The 12551-nt window shown below is 37.1% G+C and overlaps 1 pseudogene; it reads left to right on the forward strand.

Annotated features, from left to right (window-relative positions):
• The first annotated feature begins 12138 nt into the window (after nucleotides 1-12138).
• LOC111742186 lies at nucleotides 12139-12257 on the forward strand (annotated as a pseudogene).
• The last annotated feature ends 294 nt before the right edge of the window (nucleotides 12258-12551 follow it).

Raw genomic sequence — 12551 nt, forward strand, 5'->3', positions numbered from 1 at the left:
AGGAAAACTTTGTGTCTTAGGCTGAAGGTCTAATTGATTAACACTTTTGACTTAACAATGACAGTTTGCTCACTCTTTCAAAAGAATTTGCTTTGAAAACAAATGAAAAGCCAGTTCTCCTCCTTTCCTCCACTAAGTGTTTAGGTGTGACATGCTCAGATGATCCTGCTCAATTCCAGCTAAAGCAATATGCTACCCTAGTGTTCCAGTGGTTGGTTTGTTTCTTTCTTATATCTACCAAAGTGGACTCAAAAAACTACATGATTCCAAAGACATACCTAGTTAATTCCAGCTGATGGGAGACCAGAAACTTTGTAAATGGATGATTTGATATAACTGCCAATTTAAAAATGGCCTGGGAATTTTGATTTAAAAAAAAAAAAAGAACCTTCGGGAGGATCCTTAGTGTGGGAATTTCTAACAGCCAGGGTTAGAACCCCTATAAACCAGAGCCTGCTCTCCTCCCTCTTCACCTTCCATGTCCCTGAAATAAAGTATAAAGTAGCAGGGCTGTCTGCCATGGGAAGAGTCATTAGAAACGACTGCACCACAGCTCTATAGTAAATCTGGTGTTAAGCAGCAGATGTTGTTGTCAGTGTCTCTGAAGAGAAATCTGCATACTCTAACCCATGAGGTCCTGGAGGGCAGGGACCACATTGCATGCATCTCTGTGGCCCAACACTTTCATCCTGAGCTGATGCAGTTAATTGTTCTTAACCACCACCATCCAAGGCAGACATTTTATCACAAGCCTAAGAGTTGCATTATCACTCTCCAGGAGGGGTTGGGGAACACTGGACCCTGCTGATCCTCTAGACAGCCCCATCTGACTCTGAGGCTCCTGTGTGAATTCAGCTTCTGAAAACATCACGGTACATTGAACCAATGTGGAGCCATGCTTAAAGGTGGGCTGACCCATCCTCACAGCCAGGATTTGCCAAGCATATCGCATGGGAAAGCTCAGTGCCAAATGCCTGGCCCACCACCTGCCAGGAGGCAACAGGAAAATCTCAGATCTTTCCACCCTCACAGTGGAGAGTTAATGTGGTACAGATGGCTAATGGCCCAGCTGGGCCCCAGAGCCTCATGCTGACACTGTGCTCAGGTTTCTGAACCCTAGAAACTCAGTTCTCTCTCTTTGAGGCCTCTTTTGGAGCGGCATGGAAAGTTTGTGAATAAAGATGAACTGATGAGCCAGGAATGCTTTCCTCAGGATCATCTCATCGTCTTGAGTGAGGAGTCATCAGCGCTGACACTATCACGAGCACTTGGGGCCTAGTCACTGTCAGCTACAGAAAGGGGCAGGTCAAGAGGAGCAGACCCCAGTAGTGGCTCTGTCTGTGGCACACAGCAAGGTGAGAATCACGGTGCTAGTGAGAAGTTACATTAGAGACAGAAAAAGAGCAGCAGATCACAGGCTTGGGTCAGACTTTAGCACTGCTCTCTGCTAGCCATGACCATCGGCAAGTGACCTTCTTGGCACCTCTCCTTTTTCCTTTATACAAGGGATATTAGAATACCTACCTCACAACTATACCGGAATAATTAGAGGAAAGGTGGCAAAGGGCCTAGCACGTAGCAGATGCTTGATAAATAATAGCTGTTATCATCACCTTGAGATGCTCTCTGCTCAGCACCAATTTACTAAATATTTGTGATATAAATGAATAAACAGAGGAATGAATTTATAAAAAGAAACTATATAGGAAAACAACTCTTCTAGGAAAGAGCAAATACCCTTAACCCAGGGTAAGAGTATTTGTAAGTAGAGATCAAAATCCAGAATTTCAAAATAACTATAGCTTCTTTTGAAATTAGCAATTTAGCAATAATTGCCTGTGAGGAATGGAGCTCCACAGCACCCCCTTCGATGGCTGGATAGTTCACAAGTTAGATCTTGTTTTTTAATTCATCAGACAGAGAAACCAAAGTTCAGAGATGTTCTGACCCTTTGGTCTGATGTGCTTCATCAAGCATGATCTATGGAGCTCAGCTGGATAAATAGTGATAGTGCCCTCAGCACCCCAATAGTACTCTAAGAGGCCTGGCTTACCTGCTATGTATACATGTGCTTTATGTGACACAAGCTTAGTTACTCAGCAAGGGCATATTAAGTGCCTAGTGCATAGTCCACACTCAAATGCCAACCAACCACCAATTGATTGGGTTGCAGATAATTTGTTCCTTTATTCATAATCACAAATACTTTTTAGATTTATGCTATATGCCAGGTGCTATTATTTATGCTGCAAATATAGCAGTTACCAAAACAAATCAATTGCCTATCTTCATGGAGTTACACTGTAATAAGAGAAGGCAGATAATAAACAAATGAACAAATAAGTCTAAAATGTGTTAGGTATTGACAAGTGCCATTTAAAAAGAATGCAAAGCAGAGAGCGACAAATTGTCACAGCTAGTTTCCGCAGAGTGGTAAACAAAGGCCTCTCTAATGAAGTAGATTAAAGCAGAGATTTTCACACAGTGAGGGAGAGAGCCTGATGGATATATCTGGGGGTAGGTGGGAGGGATGTCTCAGGAGAGGATCTGAACTAGAATTGTCAGGTGGAGAGAAAGGAGTGAAGTGAAATTGGAAAGGAGGGAGCAAGGGGCTGAGGAGTAGGACTGAGGATACCAGGGGGAACCAGAAAAGATGACATGCAGGCCTAGTGAGAATTTGAGGTTTCTTCCTCAGCTGAGGGCTTGACCAGAGGGCTGGACTCATCTGACTGGAAAATTTTGTCTATCTGTTATTTTAAGGACAGACTGAGGGTGCAAGAAAAAAAGCATATTAATAAGCCATTGCCAAAAACTGTTATCAGAATTTGAACACGTTAATTTATTTAATCCTTGCAACAACACTGTCTTCATCTCATAAGTGAGGACACTTAGGCATAGAGAGGTCAAGTAACTTTCTCAGAATCACACAACCAGTAAACAGTCAAGCCAGAGTTTGAAGCAAGCAACATGGCTCCCAAGTCTATGCTGCTACACATTGTGCTGTATGGACCCATCTAGTATAACCTGCTGGGGAGCAGGAAAAATAAACCAATCTTCCTAACATAAGGAAGTAATAACCCACTCATTTAGAAATCCTGGAGTAAATATGTAATGAATCATTATTTATATTCTTATCTTTTAAAATATACTTTGCTAAAGCTTAACTAAGAAAAGAATATATTAACTTTAATTAAGCTTATGATACTTTATTTCTATCGTATCCCTATAAAGCAGATATTATCATCTCCACTTCACAGGTGAAGAAACTGAGGCTCAGCAAGTTTAAGTAACATGCCCAGGGTCCTATAGTAGGTACTCATATCTCATTCTTACTCTAAAGACTCTTTCTTGTACTACCCATCTTTCCAACAGTCCTTGAAAGAAAACACACACTGTGTCATCATAGCACGGGGTGGGGATGTTTTGTCCACACAAGACAACCGGACTGAAGGCTTGAGCTAAAGAATAAATGGAAAAATTCTTGTAATCTATTCCGGGAGCAAGAACACTGCCATAACCCTACAGAACTGGGAAACTGATAGTGCCCCTATGAAACCAAGCTGACAACTGTCACCAAGCTCTCCCTGGTAGTAAAACCCAATGGGAAGACAAATATTGGCACCCTCAGTGCTAAGTGAGAGGGTGAAAGGGTTCCAGCTGAGTCTCACTGTGCAAGGAAGCCACACATGGAATGATATCTCAAACCAGGCTTCCGAAATGACGGGCTCTGAGCTGTCAATCACCACTCAGACTGGGAATGAGCAAGTCTTTGTAGGCTGTTCCCAGACAATGTTAGACCAATGTACTGAAGCTGCCAAGAATACCCACAGACTTCTGGCCATGTTAGGAAGGCAGCCTAGAAACCAGCAAGGGGACAGTATCCCTCCCACCTATATAACTGCAGTTTACTTGCTCCTGTAGGAGCATATGTAATTCCAACCTTAATTGTAATATAACAAAGCTATGGAATGGCTACTATCCTGAGCAGAGAAATCCAACACTGGTTCTATTATAGTCATTATATACTAATCCCTGAAACTGGGCCAGGTACAACCTATGAACTTTTAGTGTTATTCAATCTTACAACTAGATTAAGTATGTTTTTTTCTTCATCTGATGTATGCTGAACCTGAGTCTAAAAGAAGCTAATCATGTTCCCAGAGCCATATAGCTATTAAGTGGCCTATTCGAGATCTGAACTCCAGCTCCTTAGATTCTAACACCATACTCAATTCACTTTGCCAGAGGTCAGGCCAACCACACAGATCAGCCCTTCCCCATATTTCCTGCTGCATGTGGGCACTTTAACCTGCCTAGTGGGGCTTCTCACCACTCTCCAGTAAGCCCTTGCTTTTCCTGTTGCTGACCTTTCCACCCATAACATGACACCCTCATCCTCTATAAGCCACCATTCCCAGAGCATTCATCCTATTTATTCTTCCATAAAGGTCTAGCAGCCAAACTTTCCAAAGGGTCTGGGCACCAATTGATTGCAACAATCAATAGCACAGTAAATAATTTTCTTCCTTGTACTGGTCTCCCATTGTTTCACTTCCCCAATTAGATTATGATATCTTTGAACTCTGATAGCAAAGGGATGAGGAAAGGGAGGAAGAGGTGAAAGTGGCAGCTGGTGGCTATCACACATACTCATATCTCTGTGCTTCTAATAATTGAGCACAGCAAAAGGAAATACAGTATGTAAGTATAAAGAGTGTTGGTGGTTTATAGCCAGTAGCTGGGACTGGGCAAGAGTCCAGCAGCAGGAGAGGGAACTGTGGGACATCTATGGCCCCTATGGCCTCAGAAAAGTGGGATGGCCTGTCAGTACACATCACGAGTTCACACTCTCAGACTCATTCACCCACCAGGGCAAGTTGTAAATAAAACTGACTAGCTATGCCTTTATATATTTCATATTTGTGTTACTCCAATAACCCCACAGAAGTTGCAACCATCTGGAAAGTTAATATTTGGACTAGCAGAATTACCAAGTAAATTGAAAAGAGACTAACACTGTGGCAGAATGGACAAGAGCCCAAGCTTCTTCCTCTGAATCCTGTTTCTGAGGTGCACTAACTGTGCAAATGAGGGCAACGCTCTGTGCTTCACTTTCCTCATCTAGAAAGTGGGGTTAATAAGGAACAAGTTAACACTTGTTAAGCTTTTTTAAATGTTCCTGTCACATAGTTAGTTAACGCTCAATAACTACTGTCTATTGCCATTTTTTCTGTATTTTCTATGCATGGGAAAGAAAAAAATGTCCGTAATTTTTTATCAAAGTTGAAGAAAATTATTCACAAGTATGACTTGATTTCTTATATTTCGAAACTGTTTACACACATTTAAACTTTTAACTTGTGTAAAAGTATTATTAATCAACGCAAAAATTCTCGTGCAAATAGACATCTACTCATATTGTTGTTCTCATCTCATCTGTGGGGAGCAGCCAAATGTAATTTGCTAACAATTTCCACCTCAATGGCTGAGCAATGGCTGTCATCTCCCACACACATTCATTGTACAAATTCCCATATGCGAGTCTTTGGCAGCATGATGGAAAATAAGAAAAATAAAAGCATGTTTTTTCACCTTACTTGAGTTCATAAAACACAAGAATATTCTGTACAAAATCAACCATACTGTCACCCTAAAGCAAGTCTTAACAAATTGCAAAAGGTTGAAAATATATAGAGCTGCAATGTGCAATATGTTACTCACTGGATTATATGGTTACATAAAATTAAATTAATTAAAATTAAATAAAATTTAAAATTTAATTCCTCAGTCACACTAAGCACATTTCAAATGGTTAGTAACTACATGTACCTAGTGGTTACTTTATTTATAATTTTCAGTCCTTTTTCATTTTTCTGTATAACACTTATAGCATATGAAAATTTTTAATTCTCTATATCTTTACCAACAAAATTTACTGACATGTGTTTTGTCTTTCTTTCCATCTAGAAGTACATTCTGTGAGGTCAAGAACTATATTTGGCATATTTCCCCTGGGGCTTACTTAGTAAAAGTTTAATTGATTAACTAATAATTAATTAATTAAAGTTTCTCGCTTTACTTTTTTCTCATAATATAAACTGAAGTCAGCAGATTGAATGAAAGAGCCATCTATGTAAAATGGAAAATTTAAGCAAGAATTCTTAGAGTAGAAAGATATTTCACTTTCCCCATTTGCGATATTTCCTATAAATGGTTAATGTGGAACAGCACTTCAATTTCAAGTTTGGGAAGCTATACAAATGTCTTAATTAGAGAGTTGAGGATCTAGAGTCACACCTACCTTGATCTAAAATCCTACCTTTTGGTATATAGTTGTTCATAATAATCTCAAATTATTCTTTTGCTTCAGAATAAGGTATCGACTCTGTCCATCAAGATTTTTAACAATTAACCAGTAACCAAAAAAGCATGCAATAAAAGCAAGCAGTCCTGTCCATCCGAAATGTCATGTTCCTGGGGTGATTAGAAATGAAGCAGAAACAAAATCAGAAATGCCTTGTAAACCATACTTTATCTTGAAGCAATAGAGGACCACCAGAAAGTTATAAATAAGGAGGGGATAAAAGAGAGAAAGGGGACCCAGGATGCCCCAAAAGTAAAGAGATGCTTGGACTAATGGTTTAATTTTTGAGGTCCTTTTAGGTTCCCTGAATTAAGTACAAAGTCACATTGTTGCTTCACTGTCCCCAATATTCACAAAATGTTGATGGGTTTAACCTATATATTAACCTATGTAAAAAGTACACCTTCTTGAGCCAGACTTGGAGACTTGGCCATGCCTCCTTCCGTGACACCAATAGACATCACTGCATTAACAAAATCTCCTAAAATTTTTCAAGCCAAAGTAATCTCTCTCTTCTTTATAACAGTCATTCGTTCATCAAAGAATTATTAAACTCTTATCATGTGGCAAGTCCTGCTCTGGATACAGAGGTTTGAGCTATAATTAGACAGAAAGGATCCCTATTTTTATGGAATTTGTGTTCTAGGAGGAAAGATAGCCAATAAAAAAGCATGCAATAAATATAGAGAATAATTTCAGACACAGATAAGTTCTACAAAGAAAATAAACTAGGTGACTTGGCACAGGGAGGTTAAGGAAGGTGAATTTGGGATAGAGGTAGCTATTCTAAAAAGGTGATTATTGAAAAACAAGATAATGCTAGCCCTGAGGAGACCTAGAGTAGCACCACTTTCCAATAGAACTTTTTATGAGTATAAAAATGTTTAATGTCTGTGTTGTTTAATACACTAGCTACATGTGGATTTGGAGCACTTGAAATGTGGTAAGTTCAACTGAGGAACTGATGTTTTAATTTACACTTTATTCAATTTAAATTTCAATATTCCATGTGGCAAGTGGCTTTCAGATCTTGAAGCAAAGCATTCTAGCAAGAAGAATGCAAAACATCTGTGATAGGAATGAGCCTAGTATGTTTGAGACAAACAGCTAGCATAGCTGGAGCACAGAGAATAGGTTGTAGAGAGGCAGGCAGCAGCTATATTATTTAGTGCCTTATGTACTGTGAGGAGTTGAGTTTCAATCTAAGTAAAATTGGGAGACATTGAAAAGGTTTAAATGAAAAAATATCCTTAAATCTTATTACCTAAGACAGGGATTGGCAAACTTTTTGTAAAGGACCTGATAGAAAATATTTTAGTCTTTGCAGGTCACACAGTCTCTGTCATATTACTGAACTCTGATGTTGTAGCACAGAAAACAGTCATAGATTACATATAAACAAATGAGCATGTCTGTGTTCCAAAATCTTTTATTTATAACAACAGGTAGCTGATGGGCTATAGTCTGCCAAACTCTGACCTAAGTTCCTGTGGCAAATGCTGCTAGCTGCCTACTCCATGCTCTCTTTCACCATCACTAATAACAGAATCCGATATTTGCTCAGGGTAACAATATGTTCACTACCCCAGACAGCCGCAAAACCAGGGTTGACCATGAGATTCAATTATGGCCAATGAGATAAAAGTGGATATTTCCAGAGAGGGCTTGTAGAAAAACTTTTTTAGATGGACAACCTCATGAACACAGAGAGACTAATAAAATTAGAAAACAAAGAAATGTGCCACAAATTAAACAATAGGAGAAAACTCCATAAAAATGAGTTAAATAAAATGGAGGCAAGCAACCTACCAGAGACAGAGTTCAAAAGAATGGTTATAAGGATGCTCCAACAAACTTATGGGGAGAATGGGTGAGCACAATGAGAACTTCAACAGAGAGAAAGTAAACATAAAAAAAGGATATAGAAACCATAAAAAAGAACCAGACAGAAATAAAGAATACAATAGCTGAGATGAAGAATACACTAGAAGGATTCAACAGTAGATTGAACAAAGCAGAAGACTGAATCAGTGAATTGGAAGACAAGGTAGCTGAATACATCCAATCAGAACAACAAAAAGAAAAAGAAATTTTAAAAAATGAGGATAGTTTAAGAGACCTCTGGGACAAGGTTAAGTGTAACAATATCCAGATCATAGGAGTACCTGAAAGAGAAGAGAGAGAGCAAGGGATTGAGAATCTATTTAAGAAATAATGACAGAAAACTTTCCTAACCTGGCAAAGAAATTAGACATACAAGTTCAGGAAGCACAAAGAGTTCCTAACAAGAGGAATTCAAAAGACCCACACCAAGACACATCATAATTAAAATGCCAAAGATGAAAGACAAAGAGAGAATCATAAAAGCAGCAAGAGAAAGGCAGCTAGTTACTTATAAGGGTACCTGCAGAAGAATGTCTGCTGATTTTTTTATGGGAACTTTGCAAGTGAGAAGGGACTAGCAAGAAATATTCAAAGTTATGAAAAACAAGAATCTACAACCACGAATACTCTACCCATCAAGGCTTTTGATTGAAATAGAAAGTGAGATAAAGAGCTTCCTAGACAGAGAAAAGCTTAAGGAATTCATCATCAACAAGCCAGTACTATATGAAATGTTAAAGGGACTTCCATAAAAAAGAGAAGGAGTAAAAAAGAAAATAGAAATAACAAATACGAATAATAAAATGGCAGTAATTATGTACCTATCAGTAATCACTTTAAATGTAAACAGATTAAATGGTCCAATTAAAAGAATAGGGTGGCCAAATGGATAAGAAAACAAGACCCATACATATGCTGTCTATAAGAGACCCATTTCAGATGAAATGACACTCACAGACTGAAAGTAAAGGGGTGGGAAAAGATATTTCACACAAATGGAAATGAAAAAAAAAAGCCAGGGTAGCAATACTTATATCAGATAAAATAGACTTTAAAACAAAGGCTATAATAAGAGACAAAGAAGGACATTACATAATGATAAAGGGATCAATAAATCAAGAGGACATAACCTTAGTAAACATATACGCACCCAACATAGGAGCACCTACATACATAAAGCAATTATTGACCAACATAAAAGGAGAGATCAATGGTAATACACTCATAGTAGGAGACTTTAACACCTCATCAATACCAATGGATGGATCTTCCAGGCAAAGAATCAACAAGGAAATAATGGACCTAAAAGACACACTACGCCAGATAGATTTAATAGAAAATTTCAGAGTATTTTACCCCAAAGCAGCAAAATATACATTCTTTACAAGTGCACATGGAATATTTTCCATGATATACCACATGTTAGGACACAAAACAAGATTCAATAAATTTAAGAAGAATGAAATCATATCAACAATCTTCTCCAATGAAAATGGTACAAAACTAGAAATCAACTACAAGAAAAAAAACTGGAAAATACTCAAACACATGGAGGATAAATAACATGCTCCTAAACAATGAATGAGTTTTCAATGAGATCAAGAAAAAAAATCAAAAGATACCTAGAGACAAATGAAAATGAAAACAAAATGACTCAAATCTATGGGACACAGCAAAAGCAGTCCTAAGAGGAAAATACATAGCAATACAGGCCTACCTCAAGAAACAAGAAAAAGCTCAAAGAAACCTTACACTCAAAAGAGCAGCAAACAAAGCCCAAAGTGAATAGAAGGAAGGAAATAATAATGATCAGAGCAGAAATAAATGAAATAGATTCTAGAAAAACAATACAAAAGACCAATTAAAACCAAGAGCTAGTTCTTTGAAAAGATAAACAAAATTGACAGACCCTTAGCCAGACTCATCAAGGAAAAAAGACAGAGGACTCAAATAAATAAAATCAGAAATGAAAGAGAAGAAATAACTACGAACTCTACAGAAATCATAAGAAAATACTACAAGCAATTATATGCCAACGAATTGGACAATCTTGAAAAAAATGGACACATTCCTAGAAACATACAATCTCCCAAGACTGAGTCAAGAAGACACAGAAAATATGAACCAATCAATGATCACCCATGAAATAGAATCAGTAATCAAAAACCTACCAAAAAACAAAAATACTGGACCAAATGGCTTCATAGGGGAATTTTACTAAATGTTCAAAGAAGAATTATCATCTATTCTTCTGAAACTTTTCCAAAAATATTCAAGAAGAGGGAATACTCCCTAATTTCTTTTATGAGGCTACCATTACCTGATTCCAAAACCAGATAAAGACATTACAAAAAAAGAAAACTATAGGCCAATATCTCTTATGAACATTGATGCAAACATCCTCGACAAAATATTAGCAAACCTAATTCAGCAATACATTAAAAATATTATACATCATGATCAAGTTAGATTTATTCCTGGGATGCAGGGTTGGTTCAATATCTGCAAATCAATTAATGTGATACACCACGTTAACAAATCAAAAGATAAAAACCATATGATCATATCAATAAATGCAGAAAAAGTGACAAAATCCAGCATCCATTTATGATAAAAACTCTCAGCAAAATGGGAATAGAGGGAACATTCCTCAACATAATAGAGGCCATATATGACAGACCTACAGCTAACATCATACTCAATGGGAAAAGACTAAAAGCATTTTCCTTCAGTTCAGGAATAAGACAAGAATGCTCACTTTCACCACTCTTCTTCAACATGGTATTGAAAGTCTTAGCCATAGCAATAAGACAAGAAAGAGAAATAAAATATATCCAAATAGGAAGAAGTAAAACTCTTGTCATTTGCTAATGACATGATACTAAATAGAGAGAACTCTAAATTCCACCAAAAACCTGTTAGAACTGATCAGTGAATTCAATAAAGTAGCATTTTACAAAATAAATATTCAGAAGTCAGTGGCATTTTTATACACCAATGATGAACTTTCAGTAAAAGAAATTAAGAAAACAATCTCATTTGCAAATGCATTGAAAACAATAAAATACCTGGGAATCAAATTAACCAAAGAAGTATAAGACCTATTCTCATAAAATTATTGAAAAAAGAAATTGAAGAAGATACAAAAATAAATGGAAGCATATACCATGCTCATGGGTCGGACGAAACAACATCATTAAAATGGCCATACTACCCAAAGCAATCTATAGATTCAATGCAATCCCTATCAAAATACCAATGGCATTTTTCAGAGAACTAGAACAAATACTCCTAAAACATATGGAACCATAAAAATCCCAAATAGCCACAGCAATCTTGAGAAAAAAAACAAGCTTGGAGTGTTACACAATCTGATCTCAAACTATACTGCAAGACTATAGTAATCAAAACAGCATGATACTGGCATAAAAACAGATACATTGATCAATGGAACAGAATAGAGAGCCCAAAAACAAATCCATGCCTATACTCTCACTTAATATATGGCAAAGGGGGCCAGAATATAAAATGAGGTAAAGACAGTCTCTTCAATAAGTGGTGTTGGGAAAATTGACAGATACATGCAAGAAAATGAAACTGGACCATCTTCTCACACCATATACAAGAATAGACTCAAAATGGATTAATGAATTAAACATAAGACCTGAACACATAAAACTTCTTGAAGAAAACATAGGCAGTAAACTTTCTAATATTGCTAACAGTAATTTCTTTTTAGATATCTCTCCTCAGGCAATGGCAACAAAATAAAAAAAAAAACATATGGGACTACATCAAACTAAAAAGATTTTGTACAGCAAAGGAAACCATCAACAAAACAAAAAGACAACTGATGGATTGGAAGAAGACGTATGCTAATACACCTGATAGTCTATGGCTATGCGACCCGGAACAAGCCCAATTCCGTCTGATCTCAGAAGCTAAGCAGGGTCAGCCCTGGTTAGTACTTGGATGGGAGACCACCGAGGAAGACCAGGTGCTATAGGCGTAAATAATAAAAAAAAAATAAGGGATTGTAATTTGACAATATCCTTGCAATCTGTGTGGTCAACCAAGAGTTGTCTCGCCTAAAAATAAACAAACAAACAAACAAACAAACAAATAAATAAATAAAATTTAAAAAGTAATAATACATCTGATAAGAGGTTAATATCCAAAATATATAAAGAACTCATACAACTCAACAACCAAAAAAAAAAAAAACAAATAATCCAATTAAAACTTGAGCAGAATACCTGAATAGATACTTCTCGAAATAAGAAATAAAGATGGCCAATAGACA

The sequence above is a fragment of the Pteropus vampyrus genome, unplaced genomic scaffold (genome assembly GCF_000151845.1).
Source record: "Pteropus vampyrus isolate Shadow unplaced genomic scaffold, Pvam_2.0 Scaffold87, whole genome shotgun sequence".
Taxonomy (NCBI): Eukaryota; Metazoa; Chordata; class Mammalia; order Chiroptera; family Pteropodidae; genus Pteropus; species Pteropus vampyrus.